Consider the following 11,032-nt stretch of genomic DNA (forward strand, 5'->3'; position numbering starts at 1 on the left):
CCGAGACCTTTCGTTTGGTCTTTATAATGCACCTGCCACCTTTTAGAGGGCAATATTGGGGATTTTTTCTTATTTACTCAATGACAGTGTTGAAATTTACATGGATGACTTCATGCCATATGGGGGGTCATTCGAAGAAGGATTGGAAAACTTGGAGAAAGTTCTTAAAAGGTGTAAACAAATGCATGTTTCTCTGAGTACAATAAAATGTCATATGATGAGAGAAGAGGGAGTAGTGCTGGGACATTTACTTTCAGCTGCTGGGATACAAGTTGATCCTGCCAAGGTAAAGGTAATTCTACATTTTCCTATACCTAAGACACTGACTCAAGTATGTAGTTTTATTGGTTGCGCTGGCTACTATAGGCGTTTTATAGAAAAATATCTAAAATTGCATTTCCACTTTTTCAGCTGTTAACTAAAGACACATAATTTTTATGGACATATGATTGTGAAGTAGATTTTGAAAAGATTAAAGAACTAATCTACCAAGCTCCAATATTACACGGTCCCAACTGGGAACTTCTGTTTCATATCCATGCAGATGCCTCTCAAATGGTTGTGGGGGTAGTGATGGGATAGAAAGAGGAGAAGAAGTCGTATGCGGTCTATTACATCAGCAAGAATTTAACGTATGTTGAGTTAAACTATACGATAATGAAGAAAGAGTTCTTGGTTGTTATCTATGCCATTAATAAATTTCGACACTATATTACTGGGTATCCTACTTTTGTGCACACTGACCATGCAACAATCAGGTATTTGATGAAAAAACATGTAACTCCTAGGCATATAACAAGGTGGTTGTTATTACTTCAAGAATTTGATATCACCATTATAGATAAACTAGGCAAGGATAATGTAGTTACTGATTTTCTATCTAGATTAAATGATGACAATGAAGGAGAACCTGTAGAAGATAGCTTTCTGGAAGAATTTTTTTTTGAAATTTCTACTAATACACCTTCGTATGTAGATATTGCTAACTATTTGGCTACAAGAAAAGTACCTCAGCATTTGTCATATAGGAAACAATGAAGGATTATTCATCATAGTTCCTGTTACTCATGGATAGCAGGATATCTCTTTTATATAGGGGGTGATCAACAAATATGTCGTTGTGTAGAAAAGAGTGACATCTATGAGGTTTTGAGAGCTACTCATGATGGCCCTTGTGGGGGGCATTTTTCAGAAAAACGAACCAGCCACAAGGTGTTACAGATGGGATATTATTGGCCATCTATCTTCAATAATTCAGGAACTATGTTCGAAGACGCAATAACTGCCAACGGATGGGTCAGCCTAGTTGCTTAGACAAAATGCCATTACAACCACAAGTAGTTCTTGAGCCTTTTGGAAGGTGGGCCATTGATTTTGTGGGTCCATTTAACCCACCTTCACATCAGAAATTCCACATTTTACTCTGCATAGATTATGTGACAAAGTGGTTGGAAGCCAAGGCTGTAGCAAAAGCGACAGAGCAGGTTGTCTTGGACTTTCAATTTGAAGAAATCTATGCCAAGTATGGTACTCCGAGAGAGATAATTTCAGATGGAGGAGGACATTTCACATCACACATGATAGCAAATCTTATGGAAAAATATAGGATAACAACCTTGTATCATCCTCAGGGGAACGATCAAGTCGAGACCACAAAAAAAGTATTGGAAAACATTCTCACCAAGACCGAGGCAAATCATCGCCGGGATTGGGCTGTAAAACTTCTTGAAGCTCTTTGGGTGTATAGAACAACATGGTGGAACACGACATGATTTTCACCATTTGAGCTTGTCTATGGCAAATCCCCATTGTTCCCAGTAGAATTTGAAATCAGTATGCTCAGAACAACCATGGAAGTTGGGCTGGACCTTTCATAAGCCTAGAAACACCGGCTCGAACAACTAAATGAGCTGGATGAAATTCATTTAAGGTTGTCCAGAGAACTGCTGCCATATAGCAACAGAGAGCAAAATGGCATGACAAATTTATTAAAAATAAGGTGTTTCATAGAGGGGATTGGGCATTATTGTATGATTCCCGCTTTAAGGATTTTAAAGGAAATCTTTCTCTCATGATGGCTGGGACCATACCAGATTGATGAGGTATTTGACAATGGGACTTTTAGATTGGTACAAATCGATGATTCCCATGTTTATTTCATTGTAAATGTACATCAACTTAGAATCTACCATCACCTACCCTCCAGAGAAGCCTTCATCAAACATCTCTCTAAAAAATCTGGATGGAAGGTTGTTGGTATAGAAGATACCTCCTCTGCACCCTTGAATTAAAAAATAAATAAAAATTATATATATAGATATATATATATATATATATATATAAAATGTTGTTACTACTCACTTGTTGTCTTTTTGCAGGATCTACTATCAAGGCACAATAATTGAGGAGCTGAAAAATTTCTTGAGTAATTGGGATAGTCACTCCACTAATATTGATCTTATTGAGAAATGTTCTAAGTATTGGGTGTTGTTACTCCTCGAGTGTTGTTACTCATTTGGTTTTGTTACTCCTTGGGTGTTGTTTCTCCTTGGGTGTTGTTACTCCTCGCTTACTGTTACTCCTTAGTTTCTATTACTCCTTGGTTGCTGTTACTCTACCGATGCTGGTACTCTTCCGACGTTGTTACTCCGCCAATGTTGTTACTCTGCCAATGTTGTTACTCCATCGTTGCTGTTACTCCCTCATTATTGTTACTCTGCTGTTACTCTTTCAACTGCTAGGTAGGTCACGAGGTACATCTCCATTAAATTTTACGGATTTAATTTAATATTATGTGGACAAGGAATTGACATGTCGTGGACGGCTATTTATAAGTTGGGGGGGTGCCATCATAATTAAACAACGGTGTGATTAAAACCGCAATAATGATTGAACTGCTACAATCATTAAAAATTGTGCAATGATATCCTCCATGATCTCCATCATTATTCCGCATAATCATTGGCATATGTTAGGATTTGAAACATGTACCTTTCATTTACTACATAGTTATTACCATACCATTCACTGCATCCACCATGATTCTCTTCGTTTCCGGAGAAATTACCCACATTTTTATCGTTATTCCATCTTATTCATTTTTTTTACCATGTTGTTACTGCAAGAAGTTGGTCACTGTCACTCCTCCCAATAGTCTGTTGCGTCCAAAGTGCTATTATAGTTTCTATAGGATGGGTGGACTACCTGTGCGTCATGAACCCAAGGATGCAACCTTGGTCCACAGTAATGCAGATGTGTGGCAAGTCTTTGTAGAGGTAGGATGGGATGTTTATTTCAACAGACTGTAAGGGTTCCACGAGGGGATCACGGTGGAATTCGCAATGATTTCGGATGAGAATTGCTCGTGGGTTAGAGGATTAGAAATCCCTGTCATAGAGGAGGCCATTACAAAAGTTAGTGGGTTAACAAAGTATGGGCAGAAGTGGTTCTCAAGGAAGGCTCTCCTGCCCGTGTTCCCAGAATTATTTTTACAGGCTGGAGAAAGTGTTGTTCTGAAGGGAAGGTGGTATGACCGGAAGTCTTTGCCGCATCCATGGGGTGAAGTAGCAAGATTTGTTATGAAATATATAACCTACAAGGGGTAGTTTACCACCCTGTTCAAATACCACTTCAAAATTCTAGCCCACCTTCGATTTGGATGGGAACAAGTTCATTCTCTGAAGATGCCTTTGTTCTTCATGAAGAGTCTTCAACTTATGGCACAGTCCACTCAGTGCTCATGCCAAGTGCTGGTGGTCCTCACAAATCATGGACTAGTTTGACTGCTTGTCATGCATGCAATGACCCAATTGCAAGTACCTTGGATGCAATTCCTTGAGAGGACGAAGGAGGAAGTGACAATTGTTATAGCTTCTAGAGAGGAAGAGCCCGAGGAATTGGAGGGGCAAGAATCAGCATCTCCTGCTGGTACAGTAGGAGAGGAAGAAGAGCCTAAGGAAGAACCAACATCTCCTACTGGTACAACAGGAGAGGAAGAAGAGCCCGAGGAAGAACCAACATCTCCTACTGGTACAACAGGAGAAGAAGAAGAGGAGCCCAAGGAAATGGAGAGAGAAGAAGAGGAACCATAAGAAATGGAAATGGAAGAGGAAGAGGTGGTTGGTAACACAATCGAGGCTGTCACACAAGAACGAACCCCAATTGTGGAACATGTTAATGAATAAATGGAAATGGAAGTGGAAGAAGTGGTTGGTAACACAATCAAGGTTATCACATAAGAACCAACCCTGGTTGTGGAACCTGTTAATGTAGAAATGGAAGTGGAAGAAGCTATGGAACCTATTATTGCAGACATGGAAGTAGAAGTGGAAGAAGTAGTTGGTGACACAGTCGAGGCTGTCACACAAGAACCAGCCCCATCTGTGGAGCCTATTATTGCATAAATGGAAGTTGAGGAGACGATTAGTGATACAGTCGAGGATGTCACACAAGAACCAGCCTCGCTTGTGGAATCTATCGATGGGGGTACAAAGGAAATGGATGGAGTTGATGTTGTTTTGCAGGAATCAACTTTCATTAATGAAGCACAAGGAGAGGAAGTTTTGGTCAAAAATGTGGCGAGTGATGATGTTACACCAGGAACAACACCACTTGCCAAAATAAAAGTGGATGTTGAAATAAGTGGGGGTGCTAGACAAGAACCACTGCCAACCCAGTCAGGATAGGAAAATGTGGAAGAGGTGGATCCTGAGGTTGACGTTGTTCCACAAGAACCAGCGTTGACCACAGGACAAGAGGCACCACATGAAGAATGCTCGGCCCAATTGAGGGATGAAGGAAAAGAAGAAAGAGAATTAGAAGTAGCAGGCATGACTAGTATCGACGAAGAGGAGGATATTCCCCACTCTCTATTTCAGGCCATAATGCAAAGATGAGTGAATAAGGCTCGTTCCTCTCGAGATTCAATAGAAGAAATTGTTGTTCCTCCAATATTGAAGTACATTGGCCCAAAGGAGGGTGCAACCATTGTTAGCTCATTACTTGAGGATTCCCAACAGGGGCTTCCTGAAGAACAAGTCGAGGAAGGAATTTTGACAGCAGGATTGGAGCAAGGAGTGATTGCCGAAGGCACTGTCAAGGCAATAGAAATTCCCGAATTGAGAAAACTTGAGGAGGAAAGTGCTCTCGAGGTCAAGAAACCAAGTAAGGAAGACTTGATAAAGGAACCAGCGGATGCCTCGAAAGACAATCCACCACCTCCTGAACCAACTATGGGGTTGAGAAATGAATTTATTGTTAAGAAAGAGTGGGTGGAACAATGTGAGGGGAGAAGACCACCTCTCAAGGAGAGGTATAAACTTCAGTTTGGAGAGACCATGCAGTTAAACATGGAGGTTCAGAAGCTAAGAAAGTAGGTATCTCGGCTGAAAAAGAAGGTAAAGAAATATAAATGGAAGGCCATAAGGCCTAAGGTCGAGGTCTCCTCGACAGCTGTACAGACCAAATATGTTCCCACAACATCTATTTCTACACAGACTGGTCCTATAGAACAGGTGTTTGAGGCCCGAGAATTATTCTCAGTGGCTGAAATTCAGAGATGGAAATCTGATATGAATGAACAAAAGAAGGAGACAGTGAGGGTTCGAGAGCAGGCTACTATGGTTGTTACCAAGTATGTAGACCAGCTGGACAAAGAAAAACAGAAGCACGAGAAACATTAGAGAAAGATAAGTGATTTAGAAGGGAAGATATAGGTGTTAAAGGCAGATAAAGAGTAGATGCTTACCCTAGCATAGTAAGTAATGGCATGTTGGCCTCCTGCCCATAGTTACGCTTTGTTTCTTCATGAGAAATTCTTTTTCTTCTGCTTGGAAAGCATCTACAAGGAGATCAACAATAAGATCGAGGACCCGATACAATTCTTGTGTATTATTAGAATCCATGATATTGTGAACCAACATTTGATGTGTGGGATCTACATGCATGGTTATTTCTTAAAGGATAACAAGAGCCTCAACATGGTTCCATTCATAGGAGATGTGTACCTAAGACCCTTTACCTCCTACACCATTAACCAGGTTAAATGGAGGAAGGCTTTTGATAATTTTGAAGGAAATCAAGCTACAAAGCCACTGATAATAAGGAGGGAGAATGGCCAGTCAATGACTATTTATAACAGGCACTCCACCTTTATACAGATTGAGGGGTTTAAGGAATGAATGCTGGTAGCACAAAGATGGTGTACTGACCTCTGTGTCAGACAGATAGTCACTTTTCAGGATGAAGCCCTTGATAGTTGCCAAAGAAGATGGATGATTTCGTCATTAGCTGTCAGAAACCGGGAGCCTTTTGGGGCACCCAATTTTGCACGAGCATTAGAAAGGGTGCCACATTTTGTTGCATGCATTCAGACCTGTGGGGTTTGGTGGATGGGGCTGAGGTTTTAGTTTCCACTCATTTGGTTGCCAGCAGAGCATTACACTCCAGCATGCAATGTGAGTAATGATTGGTGGAAGGATGTCCTTATGATCGAAGGATACAAGCCTCCAGGGACAGAGATGGCCAAATAATATGACCTTGCTTAGCTGCAAGTTACCACAATCGGTCCAACCTAGATCTGAAGACTCAATGAGCTGCATGAGGACATGCAGAAGGACTAGTTGGGGGGAGATGTTGGGTGCCAGACTTGCATAATTTTTCCCTCCATTTTAACTCTCTCTCTCTCCTTTGTATCATTTAATTTCATTAATCTCCCTAAATGCATAAGGTAAACCCTCTTTGATTTCTTTCATGTAATGTTTAATTAAGAAAGTAATAGTTATGGACAATTTGCCTATGTGAGTTACTAATCTTGCCATTTCTGCAGATCTGTGGTCAAAGGTTATGGGTGAAAAAAACAGAAGCAATTCTGAGTTTCCAGTATCATATCGGCAAGCGTAGTAACAACATAATGGATTTGAGGCCTATTCCAGACCTTTCTTGTCTTTCTCTCAGCAACTAGTTGGCCGTTGTAACAATTTTATAATGATAGAACATTAGCTGCCATCTTGAGAAACAATTTTCTCTATGTATTGTATAAGAAGGGTTTCAATGTTGTGAATAGGGGTTAGCCGTGCAAGAGATTGATATTGTAACAAAATACTGTTTAAGTTAATCGAATGCAAGTTATTTTGTTGTGCTCTCTATAAGCTGTGAATCCATCGCAATGCTGGTTAGAGAGTTGGGCCCACTCTTATGATCAGGCGCTGTGTTATTTTAGTGTGTTGTTATTTCATATGTGTTGAGCTAATTTGATTATTGTTATTGTATTTTAGTTAATTTTTTTTAATGCTTTTTATAGTTCTGCAATTCATTCTTAATTGTTGTCATAGTGACTCTTTCGTTAACTCTATTTTTGAATCTAAGATTAGTGATTGATTGGGGCATTGCTACTCACATATATTTTGGGCGTTGCCTTGAAACAAATTACGCATCGAGATTGATAAATTAAATGTGGAAAGGGGTTTAATAGGTATTCACACTCAAACACCAAACAATGTGCTAAGGACGCTCCTAGCGGGATACAAGATGCATAAACATGTACATGAAACTCCTTTTTCCAATCGAGAAATACCAAAATAGGCATAGTCACCATTTTCTCCTTGAATACATCCAAGTTGTGGTGACAGTTTTCATCCCAACAAAACATCACATCCTTAATAAATTTTCCATCGATGCGGTTATCTAGGTATACGTCTTGATAAACTTCTTGTAATACCTACTGTGTCCCAGTGTTCCCTGCAGTTGTTTCACACTCCTAGGGTCTTCCAAATTCACAATACAACAATCTTCATGGGTCCAATATCAATCCATTCTTACATACAACGTGGCTAAGAAAAATCCCAAAATTGACACAAAATATACATTTCTTTACTTTCAGTGTGATCTGATACCTTCAACATGTATCTAGCATGAGGTGTAGACTTGCAACATGGCACTTCACCAACCCAAACACAGTCCAATCATCAAAATATACTTCCAAGAATTTATGAATGAACTCTTTGAATGCCGTGATCACTACCTAGGAAAAAATTTCAGGTGTGTTACCGGGAATAGTGTCTATGCAGAACTGCTAATCCCACTAAGGCTGGTAGCTACCTTAGAAATAAACAAACTAAAACTACTTTCGTTTTCCTTTATGAAATATAGATTGGAGAAGAATAAAGGAGACCAACCTCTGTCTTGTGCTTGGTTCCTTACTCGATTGCTCTCTCTTCTGATAGTCCTTTGCTACTTGTTTTCGTACCCAGCTTCACAGAGCACCTGTAGAACCAAATCAGCATAACATTATACGAGAACATAGATCTATTATCATAAGCAATACAGGATGAGATGTATATTAACCACACAATGCATAAAACATCAATCACACAAGTGTATGGAGGAAAACTTGAATAGTTTTATTGATAATCAAGAAAGAGCCAAGAGAATTACAACCAATTGTTCTGACCCAACATCATCCTCTCAGCAAGTAAGCCCTTCTTCCCCTCATGAAAAGTTTAGATCACCCAAAACTATGATGTTACCTCAAGAAACCAACAACAATTCCTTACAAGATGCAAAATTCCAGCCTCTGGATCTATGGGATGAGGGATCCATATATAGATATCTGCAAGGGAGGTGAGTCAGCTTGAGATTTGATTAGTGTCCTCCCTCTGATAGTTCTTGATTCCACTTGGAGATTGATGATCTCTTACTCATCCCTGGTCGAATTTAGAGAAGCAAGTGTCACAGGAGAAGTTTCTGGAAGATTCCATGCTTCTCCACCTTGCGGATTGACCCTGTCATTTGTCCCTTCTTGCCCATCGCACCCCACAGAAGGGATTTTTGAAATGCAATGCACCTACTGTGTGTATTTAGGTGGGATGCAACACACTTTGCCTATGGAGCAGGTGAAATGTCCAGTTTTGACCACTTATGAGTAGTTTTTCATGGAGAACTTCTGGGAGATGCTGTAATTAGTTGACCTTCTTCTTTTAGGTGTTGGAACAACACCTTTAGGGACCTAGGAGCCCTTGGTTTATGGACATTTATGCTTGGGGTTGCAGTGCCCAAAAATGTCTATAACAGTTGCCCCCTAAATCATGAGGTCGTTAATCTTTTGATGTCGGGTGAAATGCTTTATCATGAGGATCCGAAGTTCTTTCAAGCTGGAAGGAGACCTGTAATAAGATACAATACAACACATTATCTTCATAATATTTTCATGATCTAGCTGAGGCGGGCATTCCCATGCTCAACTTTATAAATTCATTTTCATGTACATAGGACATAAAATCGTCTGAGTGTAGACTGATGATTCTAGTAGACTCATCATCCCTTAGATTGGATGATTAGCTGTGCAGGAATGATGTACATTTGATGTTTTTATTTTCCTGAATATATATCGCAGCCTGGAAGGATGAAACTAGATCTGGGGTCTTCAATCTCGTTCGATCTTCACTCAAAGTACAAGTTGATCCATGTGAGAGATGTTCTAGAGTCAAACATGGAAAGACATTGCCTGATTACCAACCAATGATGTAAGTTGTTAACAGGCGCGAGAGGAATCACCAATAATGATAATGATCCTCAAGGTACTGTAGTGCAATTCACTTTGTGTGAATAAGGGAATTGGCGTCGAACACCACATAAAATCTTTCGGTCGAAGGCCATTGAAGTAAACCTGTCGCCGGAAGTGAGAAACTTGTCATTGAGGCATGCAAGCTTCAAAGTACTGAAAGGGTTGTTCCTAGATCGACTTCTTGGATAATGAGCTGATGTCGACAAGAAGCAATCCGTCATAGGAGGGCCTTAATGAATCCCACATCAATGACATGGAACAGAGAAAATGATTTTAATGGAGTTGAAAACGATCTGGTGATATATGGTTCAGGGTGGCGGTCATCAAATAATGGAGCGAAAATGTATTATAGTGGGTGAGACACAGGTGAATTCTCTGAGTGACTTCTCTTGAACATATCGGTGACACTGACATGATGGATTGGTAGCATTAACCCAAATATGGATGGTGTGATGGAACCATGGTGATATGACGAGTGAATGGAACAACCCAACCCGACTAGGATGTGGAGTGAAAGTGTCATGTTCAAGAGAGACTTGCTACCAACAAAGTTTCTTCAAGTTTTCTTCCCAATTTTTCCCCAGTCATTGCTGACCAGTACCTCTTTATTTTTGTCAAGCTTGAGGAGGATAAAATATTCTTGTTCTATAATTCACCCTTCGGGCAAACCCATCGCTATGTTTTAACGAGCTTAGCGATAGTGAAACTCGTTCTTTTCTGTTATGGACAAGTTTGTCGCTATTAGGTTTTAACGACAAAGATAACTCAGTCCTTTTCAATTTTAGAGAGTCTGAAAAAGAATGTAAAGGAAACTCCAAAATCCCTTTTTCGTCATCTAATCCCTTAAGTCCAAAAAATTAAAAAATAATACAGAAGGGATGAATTTTCGGTACTTTTAACGAGCCAAACAAAACAAGCGCTCGATCGTTTTGTGTAATAATCCCTCAGGTCCAAAAAGATTAAAATCTAAAGGAGGGATAGAACTTCCGGTCACTTTAACGAGCTGGAGAGGCCAATAGCTCGGCAATCTTTTCATATTTTACGAGTCAGCTAAAAAGAGATTAAAGGAGACTCGTTTTTTGAGGAACGAGTGATAAATTCGGGTAGCAACTGATTCCAGATAAGGTTTGGAATTTTCAAATCACGGCAGTGTCACAAGGATGGCTAACAAGATCACTCTTCATAGCTGTTCCTCAAGAGGGGTAAACAATCAAGTGGAGGTGAATGATCGACCAATACAGAGTGGAGGTGATGATGATAACACGACCAGAGCTTCAAAGGAAGAAGTACTACATTCACGATGGTTATTTACTGAAAATTGGTTCATTTTTTATTTTAAAATGAGCTTACACACTGGGGGAAACACTTGCTCATTGCTTATGTTTATTTTTTAATGAGCATGAAGTCTACGTTAAAACTGCTTGATCTAGTCGTATAATAAGGGTGTCTCATCTAAGATGCCATTTTTGT

Source organism: Pinus tabuliformis, chromosome 9 (assembly GCF_031772625.1).
Source record: "Pinus tabuliformis cultivar Carrire ecotype Pingquan chromosome 9, CPIR1, whole genome shotgun sequence".
Lineage (NCBI taxonomy): Eukaryota > Viridiplantae > Streptophyta > Pinopsida > Pinales > Pinaceae > Pinus > Pinus tabuliformis.